A 26,012-nucleotide genomic window follows, 5' to 3' on the forward strand; every position below is an offset into this window, starting at 1 on the left:
ATGTTCCCATGAGTTGTCACTGGTGAGGGCAGGACGAGAAGGCAATGTGTAAAAAAGTGTGACTCACAGGGAAAGATGAACCGAGGTCAAATGATCATTTCACTGGATCACAAGTCAATCCGAATTACACTTACGGCTTTAATCTCACTCATCTGTGATGGCAGAGCATTTAGACCATGGAGGCTTCAGTTTTCCTCTATGTGTAAAATAAGCATAAGATTAACTCTTTCTTTACTTTGCAATGCCATAATTTTGAATGACCACCTATTGACAATTATGCTATTCTGACCTTACTTCCAGGTTTGCCCCCCAAAAGCCACTGGAAACCAGTTTGAAACAGTGACATAGAGAAGGACTTACTAAATCATATTGAACAGAAGATGGCTCTGGCCCAATGAGATGTCCCATTTCCATTAAAAGAAGAAGGAATTCAGAGGTAATAGAGTAGTATCAATTACATCTTGATACATGTTTACTGAAAATAAATGCCTTTGTTGCCATCTTTGCTGTGTTATTATTCCATAACCTAGTGCCTCAAATGTTGAGTATGTGTTTGTGTGTTTGTGTGTGCATATGTACTCATGCATGTATGTGCATGGGAATGCAGAATAAGAATTTAGAAGAATGGAAAGAGAATTTACCTTTTCCCCAGAGTAAATGGGCTTTGGAGAAAAGATAAATATTCTGTGGAATTTCAGTTATTTTTAACACATACAAGTTTCTGGAATGCCATCTACTAAGTAAGAATAGAAGAGCATAACATAGAAAGGTCCCTCTGGCAATCCCTCTGCTCACTGCTTCCTCTGAGCCCATCGAGTCAAAATCAACTTCTAAAGACTTCCCCAGAAAGTATCCTTGGAAATCCACCTCCTGGATATCTTAATGTGTAAGTCTCATAATTGTTTTGAAAATTAAATACATGCATCTTTTTTTTTTCTTTAGGGCTGCACCTGTGGCATATGGAAGTTGTCAGGCTAGGGGCAAACCAGAGCTGCAGCTTCCAGTGTAGATCACAGCCACAGTAACAGGACCCTTAACCCACTGAGCAAGGCCAGGGATCAAACCTATGTCCTCATGGATACTAGTTGAGTTTGTTACCGCTGAGCCACAAGAGGAACTCCTGCATACATCTTCTTTAGGAAGGATTTTCAAGTCTTTAAAATTTATTCCAACTAGAATTGAAAATGAGAAGTGTGTTGATGGTACTATATAATGTAATAGCTCTAACCATTAATGCAAAAAAAAAAAAAAGACATCTCTTTCGAAGAAAATGCCTTTACCTCTACTAGATATTTGTTCTGTCACTAGATGCTTTTCTTACTTTTTCCATAAAGTTTAGCATATATTGAGAAAACAGAAGTTATCTCAGCTTAAATGTTACCATGTTAGAAACCATGCTTATCAAAATCCCCAAAATGTTATAGACTAAATAATACTCTTATCAACAAAATGCCAGTTCATAGGAAATTCACTACAAGTGAAAATGCTTTCAGGGTGTATATTGAGCCTTGATTTGTTTGCCCTCAGCAAAAATAAAACATCAAAGTATCAGGTTCTAAGATTGTGTCTAAATGTATTTTCAGGAAAATAAAAAAAAATTGACTAGTTTCAATGAGTTATACGAAAAGGTCAAAGTAAACTTTTATAGCACATGTCATGTGGAAAGTGTGGCTATGCTATTTCTGGGACACTCCTGAAATCACTAAAACAAAGTAAAAAATATATACCATACGCAATATACACATATATATGTAGATATGCCTAAAAACAGTACCCAATTAGAGAGTTATTAAATATTTTTTCAAGATCCAGCCACCTTTTCAACTACAGGTTCCATTTGTCTAAGAAAATCAGGACTGGAATTAACACCAAGGTTTAAAGGGAATCATGGTGAATGGCCAGAGAGGAGAGCTGGGCTGAGTTAGGTTGCTTTTTCCATCAGTAGCCTCAATTCCCAGCCCAACTTCCCACAACATATATCCGAATGTTAAAGAGCTAGAAAGGAAAACTGAAGAACCTGGAGGAGTGTTTTCTTATCTCTGCTTTACTGATGGGAAAATAAGTTCCTTTTTTGGTAGGAGCATCTGTCCTGAACGTGAGTCTACTCAAGACCTTAAATGGAGATTAATGAAGATCGAATTCATTAATCTGAAGGCTATGCATGGCTGGAACCTTGTTAGATATTTGATTTTTGTTCTGTGAGACTCTTAAATCAGGAAGTAGAGGGATGTTAATGTGGGTGGGAGCCCCAAGAGACAGTGCTGAACATTTGCTTGTAGAAATTTATCTGTGTTCACTGACTGTCACTATCGATTTGACTTTGCTGCTTCATCTTCCTAATCCCTGCAGCATTTTGCCTTGGGCAGAGCTGGAGGGCTTGAACAGAAAAAGAAAATAAAAAATTGGAATATATTTTCTGGTTAGAACCAAACAAGAGAGGAAAACGGGAAAGAGAAAGAAAAAGACTTGACCAGAGTCCTTGGCAGCATGAGAAAGCCCAGTCTGATGAGTCATCAGGTCAAAAATCTTGATCTGTGTGATTTGCAAATTTCAATGTGGGTTTGTAACAAATTCTCTGGAATCTAGAATGCACATTTTCCAGGGAAGAGACATGAATGACATCCACCATTCACCGGTGGTGATGACACGCAACCCTCCCTGGCCTCCTGAGAACTTTATGGGGTTCTTCCCCGCAACACCCCTTAAAACTGGAAATCTAACCATGTTGTTTAAAAAAGACTTAATTACAATTCTTTTCCAAACATTTCATGGTCACATGACCTTACTTATCCTCACAACTTTTCATTATAATTGTCTCTCCCTATGCACTCAGTATAAATTCTAGAAAGAAAAGAAAATCACTGAAATTTTTAAAGTGGTGACACAAAGATGGCTTTTACTCTGATACTGATATTCTTTTATCTCAATGATCTACATAAAGATAAAGCAAAGGAGAAATACATATTTTTTTCATGGAGTCCAATGTGGGCTGGAATCTAACATTTTCTGTTAAATATTTCATATTAAGTAAAACATATAAGAAATTTGTAGTCACCTAGAAAATCACCCTTTTCCCCAGGACAACATAGGAGGGAGAGGGTCAGATAGAGTGTGTGTGTAAGAGAGAGAGTTAGCTTCCAGACCAACCACACCAGCATTCCTGAATGCCTGCTGAAGGCCAAGTATGAGAAGCTCAAGGATCATTCTCTTTTGGCTCTAGGCCTTCCCACTTCTCCTTGTGCTTTTCCGTTTATGATTCTCTGTGCTTGCTGTCAGATGCATGTTACTTTTTTTTTTCTTTTGTCTTTTGTCTTTTTAGGGCCACACCCACAGCATATGGAGGTTCCCAGGCTATGGGTCCAATTGGAGCTTTTGCTGCCAGCCTATACCAGAGCCATAGCAATGCCAGATCTGAGCCTCGTCTGCGACCTACACCACTGCTCATGGCAACGCCGGATCCTTAACCTGTATGGCTCTCATGTTATTATTCATCAGAGATTGGGACCATCTCTACCTTCTAAAAATGACTAAAACACTTTAACATTTAACCATAGTTGATCTTTGATGTCTGGCTTTACATAGAAGAGTATTAGGAAACATGGAAGTAAAACTTTACACTTAAATAGTAGCTAATTCATGATCCTTAGAGGGAAGTTTAATACATTTAGACTAATTAGAATAAATTCCTCTGTAAGCACATCTTTTTTTAACTGAGAGTTACATTTATTTATAATCTCCCAGCACATTACTCAGAGGAAATGCCCTGTGAACAACTAATATTCCATTGTGAGGTTTGTTTCTCAGTTATAAATAGAAATATTTATTTGTTCACTGATAATCTTTAGAATATATTATCTAACAAGGACATTAATTTTTCCATTTGTATGTTCATATGGTATTAAAATACTTTGAAGACTTAGTTTTAAGTCCACAGCTGTGACTTTATGAGAGATAAGGTATATGTCAATGCAGAGGATGAGGTTTAGATTCAGCCAAGAAGACCCTGCTGAAAAAACACCTCTTATTAAAGTTCAGTGCTTATTTACTGGGCCCCTTGCAAAAGTGAATAAATTAACTACATGTCCTTCAGGGGAAACCTAAAAGAAGCTGGTTAGGGTTTTAATTCATTTATTAAGCAAACATTTATTGAGTACCTGCAATATATCAGACACTTTCCTGGATACCAAGGTAATAAAAGTATATATTATTTTATACACAGATACTTACATTCAGAAATATTTACAAAGAGGAGAGAAATAAAGGAAACATCAAAGTAATCATAATAATAAATTAATATTGCATAATAGAGGATGAACAAGACGGTTTAGGAACAGAGACACAGGTCTAGTGAATTTAGGGAAAGTTTTATGGAGGAGATGGTTACTTGAGCCAGGTGGCACTAACATTGAGCTCTTGATTGTTTTATGTTCAGCAATTTCTATCATGTTCTATGACAGCGTCTTTTTTTCCCTAGGATAGAAAGAAATTCCTTACGTTTCATGCGTAAGCCAACCTAGACCGCTCCTTCCCCACTTCCCAAGCTCATAATCACAAGTCCCATCTATCCTTCTTGTATCTTCCTAACTCATCTCCATCCCACTACCAGCGCCACTGTCACCTAGTGCTACTCTGCGGTACTGCATCAGCCTCCTGCAGGGCTTCCCTGAGTCTGGCCTGGTCTAGGTTACCTTATTCTCATTCAAAAGCCACAGAGAATTTTCTTAGGTCACTGCTCTGCTTCTAAGCCCTCCATGGCCTTCAGAATGAAGTAGGAATACATTAACCTAACATGCAATATCTTCAGCATGACCTCCGACTCTATCTTTAGTTTTATCTCTAACTGCTTCCCTCTCCATCCAAGCAAGCATCCTACCAAATTACTTTTGGTACCACTGACATGCAGGCTTTTGGAAGTTTGAGGCTTTTTTTTTTTTTTTGTCTTTTTAGGGCCCCACCTCCGGCGTACTGAAGTTCCCAGGCTAGAGGTCGGATCAGAACTGAAGCTGCCAGCCTACACCATAGACATAGCAACACCAGATTCGAGCCACATCTTCAACCTATCACAGCTCACAGCAGTGCTGGATCCTTAACCCACTGAGCAAGGTCAGGGATCAAATCCACATCCTCATGGATACTAGTGGGGTTTGTTACCACTGAGTCACAATGGGAACTCCAAGTCTGAGCCTTTTAACCCGCCATTTCTTTTCCTATAACCTCACTCCCCTCCCCTTGCCCTGAACTTTTATCCTCACAAATAGATTCACTCTTCAGATTACAGTTCCTCAGGCAGCCGTTCTGAGCAAGACACTCTCATCCTACCTCTTTGGGTGTCTGCATCCCTGCTAGACAAGGTCCAGGACACCAGGGACCATGTCCTTCCTGTTCTCACTGCTCTTATCACAGTACCTGGTAGGTACTCAGTAAATATTTGTCCAATGGGTAGATGAACAAGATAGGCTTGTAATGAGGTTTGCTCTCTAAAATAAATAATATCGACAGAATCATCATGCTTTCCAGACAATATTTCTACATTTGTGTTTCTTTAAAAATGTCAAATTAAATGTCAAAATTTTGCTATGTACATAATTGATAAATAGAAATTGATGCTCTGCATTAAATGAGTGACACAGGTCAAACATTCTCCTGCTGAACCTGAAACAACCAAGTCTTTTTTTCCCTAAAGTACTGAATTTTTTTAAAAATTTGCTTTATAAGGCATTTTGTTCCATTTTTCTTCTCCCTAAAATGCAGAAAGCCAGCAACAAATATTTTGGATAACCTTTACACACACACAAAATTTACTCATCCTTTCCTCCCCACCCCTCCATAAACCCCAACAAGGTAGATACACAGGAAGGAAAGGAAAACCACTGATTGACAAGAGTAAATGATACTGGAAGAGACTGCTTAGGGGTAAGTGTGAGGGGTGGAGGATGCAAAAGACTATTCTCTGGTTACCATGAGAAGAAAGCAGAGGAGGCCAGTGAGTACCATAAACACAAAAGTTACCTAGAAGCCTCAAGGAGATTTTGGTAAATGTCTCTAGGTCAATTTTTTTAGGAACTAGATACCTGAAATCATTTCCATCTTTAATGAAACCTCCTTTGATTGTGCATCATGTTATTCCTCAGTTAACTGAAGATTATAGATGTCAAATATAAGGCTAGAAGATGAACTTGATGAGATACACAAGGCTGATTTTTAGACGTTATGTGTGAAAATTGAGTATGACTGGCTTTCATCGATGCATTCTAAAATAATTTGGGAGTCAGTTTTGCCAGCTTCTCTAGAGCTGGGACTGATCCCAAAGGTGCCATAAATAAAGTCAGCCTAATGACTCTTCACCTGGGCAGCTGGAGGCAGCAGCACAGCACCTGGTCATGGTTGCTATTTTACCTGCTGAGACATTCCAGCTGGTCCTGCCCTTATATGTGAGACAGGACACCCTACAGGTTTCCAGAAAAGGTAAACCCTCTTTTCTGCCAGCAGCATACACATCTCACCTTAAGGGGTGATAAGCTATTGCCTTTCACTTTACTTTGTGACTTGGGGTCTTCCCTTTATTTCACTTCTGGGTCTAGGAAGGTATATTAGTTTCTGAGGACTGCCATACAAGGTGTCATCAATTTGGTGGCTTAAAATAACAGAAATTTGTTGTCTAACAGTCCTAGATGCCTGAAGTCTGAGGTCAAAGTGTTCGTAAAGCCATGCTCCTTTCACAGCTTCTAGAAGGAACACCTCTCCGTGCCCCCAAAGAATCTTCCCCCCTCCAGCTTTTGGAAGCCCCAGGCAGTCCTTCTTGTTGATGAACCACTCCAACCTCTGCCTCTTTCTTCACACAGCACTCTTCTGTGTGTCTGTGAATTCATGTTGTCTTCTCTCTTTTTATAAGGATACTAATCACATTTGATTGAGGGCCCATCCTCCTCCAATACAATCTTAACTAATTCCTCTGCAAGGACTCTATCTCCAAATAAAGCCACATGCAATGATGATGGAGTAAAGACTTCAACACATCTTTGGAGGGGGACATAACTCAAGAAGGATTAAAGAAATCATTCCAGTTTGCTTTTGCATTACTCATAGCTTGTGTGTTTGTGTTTTCTGAGTAACCTCATATTTAGAGGAAAAATAATTTGTTCTTCCATATTTGGACCAGAAAGTTACAGTTCAGTTAGAATTATATAGAGTAATCAATGACTGAATTTCCACTGTGTTTCACTCCTCCACATTATTTACCAACTACAAGTGCGTTTCCAATTTACACCACTTTTTCAACTATATACACTTAATTTTCACTAATCAACATCAAGAAGCTCATCACCAAACCATCAACTACCAGAATCTCAACCCCAGAATTCTTGGCTCTACTGGATTCCGAGCAATTGTTATGAACATGTGAATTTACTTTCTTTTGGTCATCTGGGCCCTACTCTCAAATTATGTTTTCACACTCACAAATCTCCAATGCCTACATTTCATCACCACAAGCCTTCAAAATTCCTTCATGAACAGTTAGAGAAAACAGAATGAGAGAGTCAGTTTTATGAAAACCAACTGTACCATGACTTGGTGTCTGGAGAAGACCAGCCAGCTACAGTTAAGGACAGAGAAAGCAGGATATCTTAAAACAGTCACATATCACTTGGTCTTGTGACTTGAAGGCTGAGTCTATGAAGTTTCAGGTATCAGCCTGGGATGCTCACTTACAGGTGCATATGTGATGCATTAATCAACTCTAACATCTGATTTACCCATATTAGAAGCCCAAAGTCATCTGTGACAATGACACCAGCATTGATCACAGGGAATCTTAAGCTGTGCGGCAACATAAACAATGGCAGGAAAACGCCAAGGATCATAGGCCCCAAAAAGGAGATGCCTTGGATAGAAGTCTCCCTAACACCATCTGAGAACACCTGTGGAAAGACCCCTGCCCCCATGGAGGTTATATTCCAGACTAAAGAGACAGATAATCAGCAAATAAATAAGGACATTTATAGTGTGAAAGTGGTACAAGCCAACACAGAGCTAAGAGGAGACTGGGGGGTGGGTACCAGGAGTAAGGAGGGATTGAGAGATCAAGGAAAGCCTTGCTGAAAGGTAACATCTGAGCCAAAATATGAAGGAAGTGAGTGGTAAGCCAGTTGCTTTCTTATTCCTCCATAAAGGACCCTTTGATTTTCTAATTCTCTCTTTATAGATATCATGTTTTAAAACATCCCATTTCCAAGAATTCGAAATCTTGCTTCATTGTCAAAATATATTTTCTTTGTGGAAAGCTACCCAGGATGCAGACAAAAGTTGCATTCTTGACTTTCACAGCAGAAGGCTAAATTCAACCACCAACAGGACTTAGGCGACAAGACTTTCACTTCCTTGTTTATTCCAGCTCTAGATTTTGTAGGGATGGGTTTAAGGAAACCCTGTTGCAGGGCTTCATGTTTCTGGTGCAGTGAGTCTTACAGTATTGTTGAAAACACCCATATTAGATGTTAGAGCATAAGCACCGTGGAGAAGAAAGCACTGTGCTGCTCTGACATAGCCCAGCACCTGATACATAGTAGGTGTTCAATAAATTTCTTTGAATTGACTTTCTTGAACTCATACCATCTGCCTGGTGCATTCACTGCTCAATGGACTTGATTTTCCCATGTGCCATCTGCTTCTTCCGTGATTATTATAATTACCTTTTTTTTTTTTTCACCCATCGTGGTGTAGCACATCACTGGCCAGGACTGTGCTTTCAGCTGAATTACGTGCCAGATTATGAATGTGTCAGAATGGTGAGAAATTATGGATGCAACAACAGGAGGTGTGGGAAGGGAGGGGTATGTTTTTCTCTAAATGGAATTATTAGATAGAGAGAATTCCCAAGGAATATCAAAAGGCATATTTGAAGAGATGGCTATCCTGGAGGAAGGATAGACTATTCACAGAAAATAAAGCCATTTCCTTTCATTCCCCTATTGATTTTTGGTGTTTCGAAAAGAAGCAAGTAGAGGCTCCAAAGATCCATGGCTATCTCTGGCAGTTTAGAGAACTTCAGAGCTACTGAAGACACATTCTGTTTGGTTGTCCAATTCATTTCTCAATTTGTAGCAAATGCCATCACCAGGGTGGGATTTCTATTTTCCCAGCATGTGCTTCCTACAAAGTTCTGTTGCTGATAGCTGTTGTTTTAAACTATATTTTATGAAGCATGTACGCTCTTCTTCTTCTCCATTTTCTACATTTTATCATAGCTCAAACCTATCATTGATGGCAATAGCCACAAATCCCTGTGGTTTGCTCTCAGGCAAAGATCTTTGTGAAGCAAGACAGATCTGGGAAGAATATCAGTCAGTGCTGAATTCTTTCGTAGAGATCATTTTATTCCACCGGTTTTCTGAAAAAAAAAAGAGATTTTACCCTCTTGGAAACTAAATAAAGCTATCTCACCCAAGGTGGGTTACAGATTTGTCCATGACTTACATTCCATATTTGTTGAGTACCTGTTATATGCTAGGCATCTCTCCAGGCCATAAGGATATAGGAGTGAATAAAATAATTTTTTTTTTGTCTTTTTAGGGCTGTACCCACAGCATATGAAAGTTCCAAGGCTAGGGGTTGCATCAGAGCTGTGGCTGCTGGCCTACACCACAGTCAGAGCAACACCAGATCTGAGCTGCATCTACCACCTATACCACAGCTCATGGCAACGCCAGATCCTTAATCACTGGGCAAGGCCAGAGATCAAACCCGCATCCTCATGGGTACTAGTTGGGTTCATTAACTGCTGAGCCATGATGGGAACTCCAATAAAACAATTCTTAACCTCTACACTTGCATTCTAGTTTACATAAGGTGGCATCTTGACCAAAATTTTCTGGTTTCTATGGGTCACCAAGGGATGGGGCAGGAGTTGTCATTTTAGCTTTCCTTAGCCAGATTTTTTTACTTTAACTTACTTAAACTTCTATTAATTTGTCTTTCATCTAAGTTAGTTCTTATTAGCTCCTCAATATATATAACCACTGATTCAAATAATAATAATAATAATGATAGAAAACATTCATAGTCCTAATTTATAGCTTGAAAGTTTCAAATTTTCTCCTGAGATACAGCTTACACCATATCCTGCAGGCTGCATACAAACCTAACTACAAAACAAAGAAGGCAGTCACCATGCCGTACAGTAGAAAATTGACAGAACACTATAAACCTGCTATAATGGAAAAAATTAAAAATCATTATATACATAAAAAAATAAAAATCAAGAAGGCAACTTCTGCTTTGCAATGAAACCAGCCATAGTTTAATGTCCATTTTGAATGGCAAAGGTATTCTTCCACAAACAATTCATGAATTGTTCTTTTGGTTATTTCATTAGTAGTAGCCTATTGTTACACAAACCATTAAACTTAATGAGTCTGAAACTGGCTATAACTTTTAAGCCAGTTAAGCCTCCATTACCTATAGATACAGGCAATCACTCTGGGAATACATTCCCACTCCTCATAGGAAGGATGACTCAAAGATCACTGGTTTTTCCCCTCCAGTACTGAAGTAACAGCAGCTTTAATTAGACAGAGCACCATTACCATCAAGTGAGGCCCTGTGGTGTCTGTCCAAACTATGGATACTTCATCACTCAAGATGAAAATAGCAGAAAAATGCAACTTGTCACAAATTTGCTGTAAGTGGATGATTCCTGACAAGCTGACATATTTAACTTTGCTTCCTCTGATGTCACCGGATAATATAACTCACTGCTGAAACAGTGTTGACAGTGGAAGAAGGAAAAAAAAAAAATCTGTTGAGCCAAGGATAATATTACAAAAACAAGGAATGACAATGAGGCCATTTCTGCACACATCAGCATTTCACTTGGCAAACCACAACCTGGAGATGTACAAATATCATCGTAGCCAAAGTGTAACCCAGGATTCTGTTCCCAGGTGTGAGCTGAGCACTTTGCCAATGGACCTCTGCAAATAATTACTAGCTAAAACACATACACACACAAAACAAATAAACATTGTTGCCCTTCTCCCTTTACCCAAGAAGTACATGTGTGAATATAGCAAATAGAATGAAAAAAACCAGCCTTTTTAAGCAACTGCCCAGCCTAAGTCATTACTTGGCAAGTGGCTATAACATTTGCCTATAATGGTTCTTCACAATATGATGTCCACTTCCAAGTAGATGTCTTGATAAATACGGCATCAAAACCAAGGCCTAAGAAGAGCTGAGTGGGGGTGAAATGATTCCATCTCAGAATAAAATTGGTTACTCTGGCCACCAGTGATCTTGTACACAAGCAAAGAGCTAACGAAACATACCTGCCATGTTATAAACCTACCTGCTCACAGATGCTTTAGAGGCAAAGAATGAAACTTTAATGTCTTGGTATCTTTCACAGCACCTACCATTGTGGGCACTCATTTACTTATTCAGGAAATATTTGGGGTTGGGTACTAGATACCAGGCACTACGCTAAGGGCTGAAATACAGAGGTTTTCGAATCTGATAGGAACATTGCCCTTATAGCATTTATATTGCAGCTGTGAAGGGGAAATTACAAGCAATCACACAATTACCTAATTACACATAATAGTACTTCTGTGATCTCTTGATTTTTCCAGTAAAAGGAATGATGCCTTTCTCTCTCCTCCAATCGTACCATTCTTATTTCTCTATTCAGCACTTAACTAACTTCTGTCTTGTGTTAGGAATTGGGCACATCTTTTTGTATTTTTAGAGTGCAGTCTACTCAAGAATTAGGGCCACATCTTTATGCTTCTCAACACCTTGCTCCCTCGCTACCCTTCTCTCCCACTATTGACCCCTGCATGGAGTTCAGACCACACTGGCTTGCACATAGCTGCCTTCCCCACCCCCACCAAGAAATTGTGGAAATAAAGCTGACCCACTTACTAGCTTTTCTGTGTGAGTAAAATTAATTTTATTCGATTTCTTAGTGCCTCCATCTATACCTTGGGGTTAAGAATTTACTACAATTCCCTTTGGGGCGCTGTAATTCTGAGAATGAAATGGGGAGCCTCAATATAAAGGCAATAGGATACAAGAAGGCTGGAGAGGCCGAGAAACCAGCCCAAAGGCATAATCACTGATGTGGGAAAAGGAACAATTTTATTAGACCTAAGGATCTAAAGTTGTATCAATGCTCATTGATAGCTATACCCAGTCATTGATAAAATGAGAAAATAAAGGCAAGGCAGTGGGGTTTTCATAGGCTAAATTTATTTAACTTATGCTGAGCTATCTTTCCTAAAACATCCCTTTCTCTGAAATCATGGGGATAATGTTTTAAACAGTGTCTTACTTGTTAAAATTTAAATAAAAGGTAATCTATATCAGACTCTTTATCTTTTTTTTCTTTGGAGATTGTACTGTCCCATAAAATCTAACTGTCTGGGAAACACTGGCCTAGGGTGTATGCTTTCATTGGCTGGAACAGCTCACAGCCAAAGTCAACTGAGATATTCAAGTTTATGTTGGGAGGTAGCTTACTGGCTAATGTGCTTCATGAGGACAGCAAGATCCAAGGAAGTACAGAAGATAATTTTCTTGGCAGGAAGCCCTCTGAATTAAAAAAATAGATGTATTCAACCTCTCCCTTGGTTGAGTTTTTTTTTTTTTTTTCAAATGGAGATGATGAAACTAGCATTTTCCATGGTGCTTACCACTGATGACATGATTATAGGTAAAACTGAAAGAGTAAAGACAAAAGGGGTATAGAAATGAGAAACCCAGAGAAGGAAGACATGAAAGCAACAGAAAATATACAATGAAGAGTGACTAAAAAAAAAAAAGAAAAAGGTTAGGGTGGGGTGAGTTCCCATTGTGGCTCAGTGGTAATGAAACCGACTAATATCCATGAGGATGTGGGTTCAATTCCTGACCTTGCTCAGTGGGTTAAGGATCCGATGTTGCCACGAGCTATGGTGTAGGTTGCAGACGTGGCTTGGATCTGGCATTGCTGTGTCTGTGGCGTAGGCCAGCAGCTGCAGCTCCAATTTGTCCCCTAGCCTGGGAACTTCCATATGCTGCAGGTGCAGCCCTAGAAAACAGAAAAATAAAAAGTTGGGAGTAAAGTGAGAAAATAAAAATAAGAAGAAAAACAAGAAATTAAATGTGTGTGCATAAGCTTGTACACACACACACACACACACACCCCTACCATTGCCAGTTACAGAATCCAGTGGTTCTCTTGATTTCTGTTGCTCCTGATTTCTCTTTACTTTAGTTGCTAAAGGGCAGAAAACTAAACCTAGAATTTAACCAAAGACTTCACAGCATAAAAGGAAGCTCTTAAGCTTTATCAATTACATGACAGCCAAACTCAAGGTCAAGAACCTTAACAGAAACTATATTCCTGACTATATTTCTTTTTGCCAATTACATCTATTTTCTTCCAGTGTTGAGGAGATTAATTAAAGACTAGTTTTCACTTCAGACTATGACAAGTTCTTGGAGACAAAAGAATAATATTACACTTCTGCAACTCTCCTAAACTTCTGGTGGGGGCGGAGGGCACAGGTGGTAAACAAAGCAAAAGAAAACAAAACACAAACCATATCTGCTCCTAGGCCTTCTCCCCATATTCTTTCACCTCTTGCCAAGGATGAAAGGAGTTATTAACACAGTAGCATAGATGCTCACGTGTTTCCCCCCCCCCCAGGTTTTATATCCCTAAAAAACTTCCCTACCACTTAGAAACAAAAGTTTTCCCATGTTTTGATGCCAGCTCATCAAAGACTGTAATATAGTCTTATGGGTTTCCACCATCCAACAGTGAACCTTTGAGAGTTAGAAGCTCATCTGTTTCTGAATTCAGCACTTTCACCCACACCAGGCAAGTCTGAGGAAGAGTGTATGCACGGTGTCTGATGACCAAGGTCAAGTTCCTGCCATCTGGGTCAGTAGCTGGAAAACCAGAGCTTAGGCCTATTTCTGCTGGAAAGGTCCCTTTCCTGTCTCACTTTCCTTAGAGCTTAGCCCCCAATTGGATAAATATGGCCAATCCACTGGGCATTCCATTCCCCTTCCATTTGCTTTTTTAGGGAAGAAATAAATCTTTCTGTTCAAAGGATAAGCACTGCCTTGCAGTTTCCAGTCTAAGCTATGTTCCATTTGGAAGTTGGAAGTGACCCTCAAGCCAAGAGCCGCGGTGAAGTAAGGATCGTGTTCACAACCCCTGTGATGTGGTTAGGGGTTCTTCCTCAGCCGGTGGTGGGAGTGAAGTTCAATGCCCATGTAGTAAAGATTTTACCCAGCAGGTGGGAGTAATCACACAGGTCATATTTCTAAGCAGCAACTTTCCTTCAAATGTACAATCTAAAAGAGCAGAGTAGTAAATCCTACAATTTTTTTGAACCCTGACTTTGCTAACCTACTCTCCAATTCACAAAACATTATGGTGAGTCATAATTCAAGAGCCTCGAGTTTATATCAGAAGAGAGTAATTGGCAAATCTTTCCTAAGGAACTGAGGCCTTTTATACCATCTCTATTAGACATTCCATTACTTTTTTTTTTTTTAGTTTACTTTTTAAAAATTTCATTTACCAGAAGCAATTTTGTTCTTCGAAAATTTTTTTCACACAACTTTCAGTCTGAAAATGCAATGATTTTCCCATGATTTTCCCGTACTGTCATCGTGCGGTTTAGCCAAATTTATATCTATACTTACCTAATACAACTGAATCCCAGGTGAAACATTTACATACTCTCTCACAAAATGGAAATGACTGATCTGTTCTCTCCTGATCCAAATATTTTGGCAATTTTCATGTATAGGTTAGGTTGTTGGCATTTTACAATGACAGATTGAGATCCAGTATTTCTCTCATATCATTCTAAAGATATGTGCCTGTACACAGGATTCTCTAGCCCACTGTGCCTGGCCAGTGACCCAAACCCACTGCAGTCAGATTCTTTTTTTTTTTTTTTTTTTTTGTCTTTATAGGGCCGCACCTGTGGTATATGGAAGTTCCCAGGCTAGGGTTTGAATGGGAGCTGTAGCTGCTGGCCTACACCACAGCCACAGCAACCTAGATCCGAGCTGCATCTGTGACCTACATCACAGCTCATGGAAACACCAGATCCTTAACCCACTGAGTGAGGCCAGGGATTGAACCCAAATCCTCATGGATACTAGGCAAGTTCATTACCGTTGAGCCACAATGGGAACTCCTGCAGTCAGATTCTTAACCCACTGCCACCACAGCTGGAATTACAACAGAATTATTTTTATCTTTACTGGTACAATTTTTGAGCCAATCTGGCCAGAGAGAATAACTAAATGAGTACCAACTGTGTTTCTTCTTCCTGAGCACAGATCCAAACTACATTTCCCAACCTCCTTAAACTTAAGTGGGCATCATGTGGCTAATTCTGACCAGTGGGATGAGGGCAGAAGGCATGGGCTACTTCCAAACCAAGGGAATTTAGAATGAGTTCCCTGGTGGCTCAGTGGGTTAAGGATCTAGTGTTGTCACTTTTGTGGCTCAGGTCACTTCTGTGGTGTGGGTTTGCTCCCTGGCCTGGGAACTTCCATGTGCCATGAGTGTGGCCAAAAAAATTAATAAATTTTAAGATCTTAAAAAAAAGAATGTATGAGTGAGCATATGTGTATATGCACATGTGCCTTTTTGCACACTTTTGTTCTGCCTACAGGCTGCTGGTTGTATAATGCCAGAGTGACCTTGACGCCAAGTGGATGGAATCTCTTGGATGGAAAATGAGTGGAATGCTCATTTCTCCCCTCCGATGATACCTAAATACATAGGAGAAAGAGATCCCTCTTAGAAGACCCAAACAAGAATAACTGTAATGAAATCTAAACTAACAAGTTATTATATTAAAGCACCAAGAGTCATTTTCTTTAACAACAGTTAGCATGCCCCAATTAAATCATAAAAATGACAGTGTTCTTTTTTCCAAATTTGCATGTACTACTAACCAACAAAATGCCTATATGTAGATAAAATGTATTATGTGGCATAATATTTTGATATAAACCATACATTATTTTTCTTTTGAGGATGATCTCATATTACATATCACCCACTTAATTTTATAATTTCAGGTCCATGAGTTGCTCTTTGATTATACATATGAGGATGGGCTCCCAGCCCACAAAAGCAATAGTGCCAGCTTGTACTACAGACCTTTCTCCATCCTTAATTAATTGATTCAATGAGTCTCTGCCAGAGACTTTCAGATGTTGTTTTCCCATTTAGAATTTGCAATTATAATTTATCTAATGATTTACCAGTTTTAAGTCATATTAACTATTTGATTAGAAATATAGTTGTTTTAAAACTTTCAATTTTTTAAAAAAAATATTTTTCTTTTTCTGGCTGCACCTGTGGCATATGGAAATTCCCAGGCTAGAGGTCAAATTAGAGCTGCAGCTGCAGTCTACACCACAGCCACGGCAACCCTGAATCTGAACCACATCTGCGACCTACACTGTCGCTTGTAGCAACGTGAGATCCTCAACCTACTGAGAGAGGCCAGGGATCAAACTCACATGCTCACAGAGGCAATGTCCAGTCCTTAACCTGCTGAACCATAGCAGGAATGCTTGTTTTAACCCTTTCTAAGGAAACAATGCTTGATGAAGAAATAAGGAGTAGATTAGAACTCAGAAATCCAGGAGTTCCCGTCGTGGTGCAGTGGTTAACGAATCCGACTAGGAACCATGAGGTTGCGGGTTCGGTCCCTGCCCTTGCTCAGTGGGTTAACGATCCTGTGTTGCCGTGAGCTGTGGTGCAGGTTGCAGACGCGGCTCGGATCCCGCGTTGCTGTGGCTCTGGTGTAGGCTGGTGGCTATGGCTCCGATTAGACCCCTAGCCTGGGAATCTCCATATGCCACGGGAGCGGCCCAAGAAATAGCAAAAAGACAAAAAAAAAAAAAAAAAAAAAAAAAAAAAGAACTCAGAAATCCAGATATTCTGGTCCAGTGGACTATGGGCCAAAGTGCTTATATTTGCTCCCTTCAGTCTTACTTAATGGTGGGAAAGTAAACACCTGGAATGCTCATTTCTCCCCTCTGATGATACCTAAGGACATCAATGTGATTCAGTAAAAGAGACAAAGGGTGGCTTTAATTACCTTTGACTATATTTTGGTCTTTATCATTTGCAGCCACAACTTTCTCCATTTGTAAAGTGGGCATCATCTAACATATTCATTTTCAAGGTGAGTCAGGAACAACCTTAAGACCAAGGCATTAATATACTAACATATAGGTATTTAAGTCCATAAACAGAGTTGAAGATTTTTTTTAAAAAAAGGGCTTTTTGACAGGACTTTAGAAATCACCCCACAGAGGAAAGATAAAAATCCATCTAACTGTATTAGTGTTTGTAATGGGAGATGTTATATGAAATTCATAAAATGTCTGGCTTTAATACAATTTAATAGTGGACATAACAAATGTAATTGCAGGAGTTCCTGTTATGGCTGAGCGGTAACGAACCTGACTAGTATCCATGAGGACGTGTGTTCGATCCCTGGCCCTGCTCAGTGGGTTAAAATTCCGGCACTGCCATGAGCTGTGGTATAGATTGCAGATACCACTCAGATTTGGAGTTCTGTGGTTGTGGTGTAGGCCAGCAGCTGTAGCTCCAATTTGACCTGTAGCCTGGGAACTTCCATATGCCGCTAATGAGGGAAAGAAGGAAGGAAGGAAGGAAGGAAGGAGAGAGAGAAAGAGAGAAAGAAAGAAAAAAAAGGAATATAATCACAACCCCAAACTGGCAAGCTTAAAATTTATTTCTTGCTTATAAAAGGGGCACTCAAAGTACTTGTGTATTACTACCAACCCAGACATACGGCCTTGTTGCTTCCAAATATTTGTTCCAAATATTTGATTGTGTGTTTAGACACATATAGACATCCTAGATGAGGTTCTATCTTATTTCACTTAACATTTAAGAGCATGGGCTACGGAGTCAGGCTGAGTTCAAATCCTGACACTACAGTTACCACTGTAGTGCATGTGTCTTAACATCATTGATTCAGCATGTGTCTTAACATCATTGATTCAGTTTCCTCATCTGAAGAATGAGGATAAAAACAGTGATTTGTCTTATGGGTAGTTCTAAGAATAAATTGTGAATTATTCTGGGGAATCACTTAGCACCCTTCCTGGTCATATAGCAAGTGTTCCCCAAACATCAGCTATTTTTATTATCCTTCATCTGCATACTTGACTTGGCCTTATTTATTCTTAGTCTCTTTGCATGAACCCAGCTCACCCATGTGAGCCAAGACCTGCATAACACATGCAGTGGGTATCTTTGTTTTGCCTTCAGAACTCTTCCAGCCTATGCTTCATTATCACTCTCTCTCCATACATAGTTTTAACAAGATGCCTCCTAGGAGAAGACACACCTGCTTTTCTTCTGCCAGACTCATATACTTATTTATCTTCCCCAAGTTACATCTTTGGAGATATAATAATTCAGCAGAGAAAAGTAATTCTTCTATTGTGCTAGCTTGATGCAGAATATCTAATATGGGAGTTCCCATTGTGGCTCAGTGGATTACAAACCCAACTATTATTCATGAGGATGCAGGTTTGATCCCTGGCCCTGCTCAGTCGGTTAAGGATGCAGCGTTGCCCTGTGCTGTGGTATAGGTCACAGACACGGCTCAGATTTGGCATGGCTGTGGCTGTGGCCGGCAGCTGCAGCTCCAATTCAACCCCTATCTGGGAACTTTCATACACAGCAGGCATGGGCCTAAAAAGAAAACTATACATACATACATATACATATATATACATATATATATATATATATATATATATATATAGTGTTAGCCAAAATTTCCTATTACCACATTCCATACCAACACATCATGGAGTTTCATCCCCAAAATATATTTTATTGAATCATAACTGCAACATAGGATGATTCATTCCATTATGATCAGTAGGACTATTATATTAAGATTACTCTGATTAATTTCCCTCCTAACCACTGTAATAACATAAGCATTTTTGGCAAAGGACCTTATGTCATGTATTCAATTATTCTAATATCACACATATTCCATATTTTCATCGACCAAGTATTTATTTTAAAAGCACTGGAAAGAATTTTAGAGGAAATGATTCTATTCCTCATTGCCATCTACAGGCTTAATTTTTATTTTTAACCAACCAATGTACTTTGGAAGTTAAAGTTTATAGTTCTACACAATTCTGGCTAAGCTACTGGTCCTGCCACTACTGATGAAATTATTGATAAGTGGGTGATCAATGAGTGAATTTACTGTTTAGAAAGCTCAAAAGTTGGCCCCAAGGAAGACTTCCATTTGACAGTCATGATGGATATGATAGAGCAGCTTTTATCTGGATTCAAACCCCAGTATCTTAATTGTGTTCTCCTCCCTACCCCCACCCTTAGCTCCCAACTTTTTCATCAGGGCCAGCTCTCACATTTCCTGAGTCCATTGTGCTAGGAAAACCTGCAGTGTTTGTAAGTGTGTACGTAGGGAGAGGAGCAGAGATGGCTGTTTCTCTCTTATTGGCTTATTTTCTCTGAAGATCCACTCAGGGTAGCATGTAAGTGTATGTTGTGGGGGGCAGATGTTCTATTTTCTATTGGCCCAATTTATTCTGTTTTATTTAGGGAAACAAGTTTCATCCTGCTGGCCAGCTTGTGATTACCAGTTTAAAGCGATGTCTGCTTTGTGACCTGTTCCAAGGTAAACCATATGTATTATCTGAACTGAATAAACAAGAGGAGAAAAATACCACTACCACTATATTTTGTTGGAGAAAATTCTCATTGACAGGCTGACAATTTTTTTTAATCCCATTCACTCATTTTTTTCAGGAAACACATGACACCCCCATCATGGATAAATACAGAATCTAAGTGTATCCTGGGGATCAGAGCATCAGAAAGTCATACCACCCCCAGGCCTCAATAGGGTAACCCATTCAGGAAACTGTAGCTGTAAGATAGAAGGGGGCCTCTAACAGGTGTGTCCAGAAGAGGAATTGGTTGCTCCAACCACGAGCAGATAAGGATGATTCACAGGGAAATCAGTGTCTGTGACTCTCTCCTCCCACCTGACAAACTCCTGCCAGTGTCTCCCTTTGTGGGAACCCACCTTGAAGAGAGGGGGCAAGAGAGCCTGTTGATGCTGGTGTCCCTAGCATCAACACAGTCTTTGGGGAGCCAGGTGGACAGTGTATGAGAAAGAGCAAATGAAGACTAGCCATCACACAAACAGACCTTTAATAAACAAGCCATACACACTCCTCTCTTCCAACTATACTTATCCTTCAAAGCACAGTTCAAGTGTAGCCTTTTGAGAGCATTTCCTGGTGACGCTAGTTTTTATTGATGTCCCTCTTATTTGAATTTATGGTGCCTTAAAACTTGTCTTAGTATTTCTCTTTATATACACAAGGAAAGGGAGTTATAATTTGACATTTGAGAGATTTCTTTTTGCAGTATATTGAGGCTTGGTTAGAGGCTATATTGAGGAATAGTTATCTATATTTAACAGCATTGCTCCTAAAAATATTATTAACTCCATTTTCTAGCAGTTTAAAAAAAAATTCTGAACTTCCTAGCACAGCAAGTACTTCAAAGTCCATCAGCTTTATCCTTTTAACACCAATTTATTAATTGCCTCCTATGGTTCCAACCATGAATCTGAGGTGGTGAGGAAATAGCCCCTGATCTCAGGAATTTCTCTTCTTTCTTTTCATTCATTAAATTACCCCTTGATTCCACAACATTTTAGTGCATAACCATTGTGTGTGATATATTGTGCTAGCTTACAGTGGTGACAAGAAAATGGACATGGTGTCATGGAAGTTGCAATCTACTGGGGGAGATGACATCCCCAAACAATTTTAAAAGCATCACAGGAGCAAACGTAAAACTGCAACCAGTATGACTGCAATAAAACCAAGGATACAGTAGTTGAGGAAGGGACGGACTGGAGGCTTGGAAGTGGTATATGCACACTGAGGTATATGGAATGACTGGCCAATGGAGACCTGCTGTATAGCACAGGGAACTCTATCTAATATTCTGTGACAACCTATGTTGGAAAAGTATCTGAAAGAGAATGGATGTGTATATACATATGACTGAATCACTTTGTTGAACAACAGAAATTACCACAAACTTGTAAGTCAACTATACGTCAATAAAACTTTAAAAAAGCCAAGGATACAGAGATCAGCAAGAGTATATCAGAGAGGGAACTGACTTATGGAGGTGAGAGAAGGCCCCTCTGAAGAAGGTCATTAATGTGGAACCAGAAGAGTAAGAGTTAACTCGATGATTGCTGGGGAAACATCTTTACCACAAGGAACAGCAAAGCCTGTGTCTCCAAAGAGAGTGCAAGGAAGAGGATCCACAGAGGGCAACGGTGAGTTCAGTGGATGTACAAGGAGACTGGGATCAGAGGCAATGGCCAGGAACTGCCTGCCGGCTAGGTCTGGGTAAGGATTCTGGTCTTTACATTAAGAGCAATGCAAAGCCATTGTGGTGACATGTTGAGATTTGCTATCTGAAATAATCTTTGACTTCTACATTGAATAGAAGAGTTCAAGGGAGGGGTAACGGTCGCTTGGAGTAGGACAAAGTGGAAGAAAGTAAGAGAGGTGGATGAATTTGAACAACATAGGGGAGACAAGCTCAAATAAGAATGTGTTGAATCATTGGATATGGAAGTAAGAAAACCATGAGAAAGTCTCCATCGCTTATTAGTAAAATGGATGTGGAGCTAGTTACTGAGATGGAAAATACTCACAGGACCAGATACAACAGGGAAGGGAGAACAGAGTGACATACAATGTGCCATGCCATAATAATACAAGAATTTCAACAGCTTATATAAGAAGATACAGTGGAGGCAGAGGAGTGGGAATTGTGGTCAACATAGTGTTTTATCTTTTATAAAAATGTTTATCCTCATTTTATTTTTTAAATTCTTTTTAAATTATAGTGGATTTACAGTGTCAATTTCTGTGGTATAGCATAATGACCCAATCATATACATATATATATATAAACACACATTTTTTTTCTCATACTACCTTCTAACCAGAGCCGAGGATACTGACAGTACCAGATGACTATTGTCTTATTCTTACTCTGGTGACTAATTAAATATCTATAGATAGAAATGGCTTAATGTGATTTCTAAAAGTAGTCCATTTAATGCTAGATCATTTAGTAGGTATAAGCTGAGAAAATATGAGCATGTGTTCCTCTCCCTTTGCACTTAGGAGAAATGGAGACTTATGGCAGCTGATAATGTGGCCAAAGTCATATGCTCTGAATCAGCAGAAAAGTAAAGGTGGAAAAGCACCAAGTTTCAAAGAGCCTGAAGGAAAGGTCGAGATCATGTGACCTAGCCCCTTCGTGGGCCCAGTATAGAAATTTTTGTCAAGGTCTGACAGGTAGGAACTGGGTGGTAACTAGAACCCAGGTGTCTAGACTTTCAGTCCAGCATTCTTTTTTCACTCCAGCACATAAACTGAGTTTCAAGCTAACGCTTCATGGCTCAATGATTTGGCCTCTCCCAGTAGCCAAAGAATCCTTTCTGAAAGCGGTGGACGGGGGAAAAGTATTCTGGAGCAAGTGAGGCCCAACTCTGTCAGGCGAAAACATAAGCTGATGTGAACTTTGGCAAGTCTACGAGGACCACATATGAGAACAATTACAACAAGTCCCTGTGATCTCAATTTCTTCACCTATAAAATGTGATCGTTGTGAATAATTACGTCCTTAGTCTATGAAAGGATGGTTCTATGTGTGATTCCCCCAACATCTAAATATCCTGGCTGGACTGTGGAAGATCACCCTACCTTTCATTGTTTGGAATATGTTTCCTGGTGAAAGGGAATATGTGCTGGTTTTTATCAGTGAACATATTTTCATGTTTAAACTCCAGAGAAAGTGAGAGGAAAGCATAAAACAGGAAGCATCTGTATTTTTAACTGGCAGAGCAAGTGGAATTTGATGTGACTTCAATATTTTCCCCTGCCTTCTATTCACAGATGGCTTGAATTCAAAAGTGCTTCACAGAAGAAAATGGGTAGAAACTGGTAAGACCTTAAAGAGGGAGGGAGGAAGGAAGAAAAGAAGGAAGGGAGGGAGGGAGGAAGGAAGGAAAGAAGAGAGGGAGAGAAGATGGAAGGCAGGATGGGCGTGGAGAAGCAGGGAAGCAGGAAGAATGTGAATACTCACAGGTATAAGGAACCTATCACAGAAGGAAGAAAGGAGAAGGGCAAGGAAGGGAAAAGGAGAGGGAAAGGCAGATTGAGGGGGTGGGGAGAGGAGGGAGGTAGAGGACAGAAGGAGAGAGAGAGAAGGACTGCAAAATTTTGCTAGCTTTCCTTACTGTGGTCTAGAGATAGGGCTTAGGTTCCAAGCTAGCGGATCTGCATGAAAGTCTCGATTCCTCGCTTCTTTGCTGACTGAGCAGTCTACATTATGCAGACTTCCAGTCTCCTCATCCAAAAGGTGAAGCAGCCAAGAGAGAATGAGAGAAATGTTTCCGGTGAACAAAGCTTCACCAAGAACATGCTTTTCTGTCTGCATCAAAGCACAGGTTTAGTAGGACTTGGTCCCAACACCTGGATTGAAGCACATCATTTCTATCATGTTGCCTTGGAAGGAAGTTCTGCAAACCAGGGTGGTTATTTGATCCTTAGGACCAAACGGTTATGAAGTCTTCCCATCGTGCTCTTCAGACTACCCATGGTCTTCTGGTTCCTGGGTCCTTAAATTTCTTCTCATGTGCAACAAAGAATACTTCTGTCACTCTCTTCCCCAGGGCACTCGTGGGTTCTGAAGCTTTCCAACCATAGGCTCTCAGAGATATCAGAAATTCATGAGAACTCAGATCTAGGGAAGATTCTTTTAGTGCTTTTCATTGGGTTCCTTGACTTACAAAACAAGCGGTATGCATTATTTTTCTATTGATGAGACAATGTCAGGGGGTTCCTAATTGGCACATACCTAAAACACACTTTCCTTACACACTTTAAATTACAACTAGTAAGCTCAGTTGGGAGACCACGGAGGCAAGAACCTGTGTTTCCCTCACTCTCTTCCTCAAGAGCACAACCTGGCATCTGCCTCTTTTCAGTCTCTCTTCTTTACTGTACTTGGTTGTCCTTCTCTTTTTCAAAGAATCAGTCTATGGCAGGTCATGAAGGAGAAGGCCGTCAATGGGTGAGGGGAGAAAGAAAACACAAAGGATGCATTCATCCTGGGGTTCTTTCCTCCTCTGCTTCTGGAGATGTCTTCTCCCCACAGTGTCCCCCACCTAGATCTTTCTCCCCCTTCCTTCTAAACCCCATACATCACTTCTACCCAACCTCTGACTCACTTAGAAGAAACCCCCCACATGCCCAGCCTCCCTTGAGTCTTCTTTCAAAGCTTCGCATAAATGATTTGCTTTGCTGGATGCCTGAAATTAACACAACTTTGTAAGTCAACTATATTCCAATAAAATTTTAAAAAGACAAAAAAAAAAAAAAGCTTCATGTACTCAGTGTTAACATTTCTCTGCACTTTCTCCCTTTCACCACTGAATCTGAGAAAAAAAAAGTACCAGAAATTGCTTCATACCTCATTGGTTTCTCATGGCTGCTAACAGATTTATTCATTTATTCTGAAGAGTAGAAAGTTTTTTGCCTATGGACAATGAAGGGGAATCCTGGTTTAAAAGCAATCAGTGGAGACATTTGACTAGAAGGCAGGCTGGCCCTTGTTGGGACTAACAGGGAAACAAAAAAGCACTTCAGCCACAATGTAGATTCTATAAATTCTGAGAATTAAGGGAAACCTCTGGCTCTCAATTTTAGCCACATGGGGGATGAAGAATCCCCTCTCCTATTAAGTACCTGAAACGAAAATACAGTATGCCATCTCCCAAATAATTATTGTGATAGGTGAATATTATTATTCTACCTTTGGGGTTCTTAGGCAAATGTAATTGGGTTATTTTACCCCTTCAAACTGCTCGCCAATTTTTGTTTGCAGGTGTATCTAAGTCATAGCAGGTGAACTGATTTAATTTGGGGGTAGTTATAGTTCTTTACACCTGATTAAAAACATTTTGGGGGAGTTTCCCATTACGGCCCAATGGTTAATGAACCTGACTAGTGTCCATGAGGATGCCGCTTTGATCCCTATTTTGATCCCTATTCAGTGAGTTAAGGATCCGGTGTTGCCTTGAGCTGTGGTGTAGGTCGCAGACAGGCTCATATCCCACACTGCTGTGGCTGTGGCGTAGGCGGGCAGCTGCAGCTCCCATTCAACCCCTAGCCTGGGAACCTCCATATGTCTCAGGTACAGCCCTAAAAACACACAAGAAAAAAATCAACATTTTTCTTTATCTAAAAGTGTATAGGCAAACTTGTCTCATAGATTAACTAAGTGCAGTGTATTTTTGGTGGTCTGACCTGAGGATTTACCTGGTTCAACACTCATTCTTTGGGACAACTGCTTCTGGATTCCAAATAACTCAAAATCTCCTTTGAAACATAATATTTTCTCATAAATGCAGATGAACTATATTACTGGAAATAGTTTTGTCTAAATTTTTCTTTATTTTCTTCTTCCTTTTTTTTTCTTTTGTCTTGTTAGGGCCAAATCCACAGCATATGAAAGTTCTCAGCCTAGGGGTCAAATCCAGGCTGCCGGCCTATGACACAGCCACAGCAATGTGGTATCTGAGCCACATCTGTGACTTACATCATAGCTCAGGGCAATGCCCAATCCTTAACCCACTGAGCAAGGGCAGGGATGGAACCCTCATCCTCGTGGATACTAGTAGGATTTGGTTCCACTGGGCAACAACAGGAATTCTAGTTCTGTCTAAATTGATGTGTGGACTATGTGCAGCAAAGGAGTTTACTATTTAATGAAAACTTATGGAAAATTAACCCATATTCATGAATCACCCTCTACATTATCTGAGTTAGGAGTATGAATTAGATGTCCT

The 26,012-nt window shown here is 39.9% G+C and overlaps 1 protein-coding gene and 1 long non-coding RNA gene across 14 annotated transcripts in view; both read right to left on the reverse strand.

Moving 5' to 3' along the window:
• The window catches only part of NRG1 (neuregulin 1), a 1,062,032-nt gene that overhangs the window by 546,291 nt on the left and 489,729 nt on the right, over positions 1 to 26,012 (reverse strand). The gene's annotated exons all lie outside the window — the stretch shown is intronic.
• On the reverse strand, positions 5,199 to 12,393 carry LOC146395886 (uncharacterized). The gene is made up of 2 exons (XR_014829937.1): positions 9,579 to 12,393; positions 5,199 to 9,412 (listed from the first exon to the last, which is right to left on the reverse strand). It is a non-coding gene; the product is annotated as an uncharacterized LOC146395886 (long non-coding RNA).

This window comes from Sus scrofa, chromosome 15 (genome assembly GCF_054392235.1).
Source record: "Sus scrofa isolate SSC_HxYL_T2T_F1_AM1 chromosome 15, Sscrofa_HxYL_maternal_Yorkshire_Landrace_v2.0, whole genome shotgun sequence".
NCBI lineage: Eukaryota > Metazoa > Chordata > Mammalia > Artiodactyla > Suidae > Sus > Sus scrofa.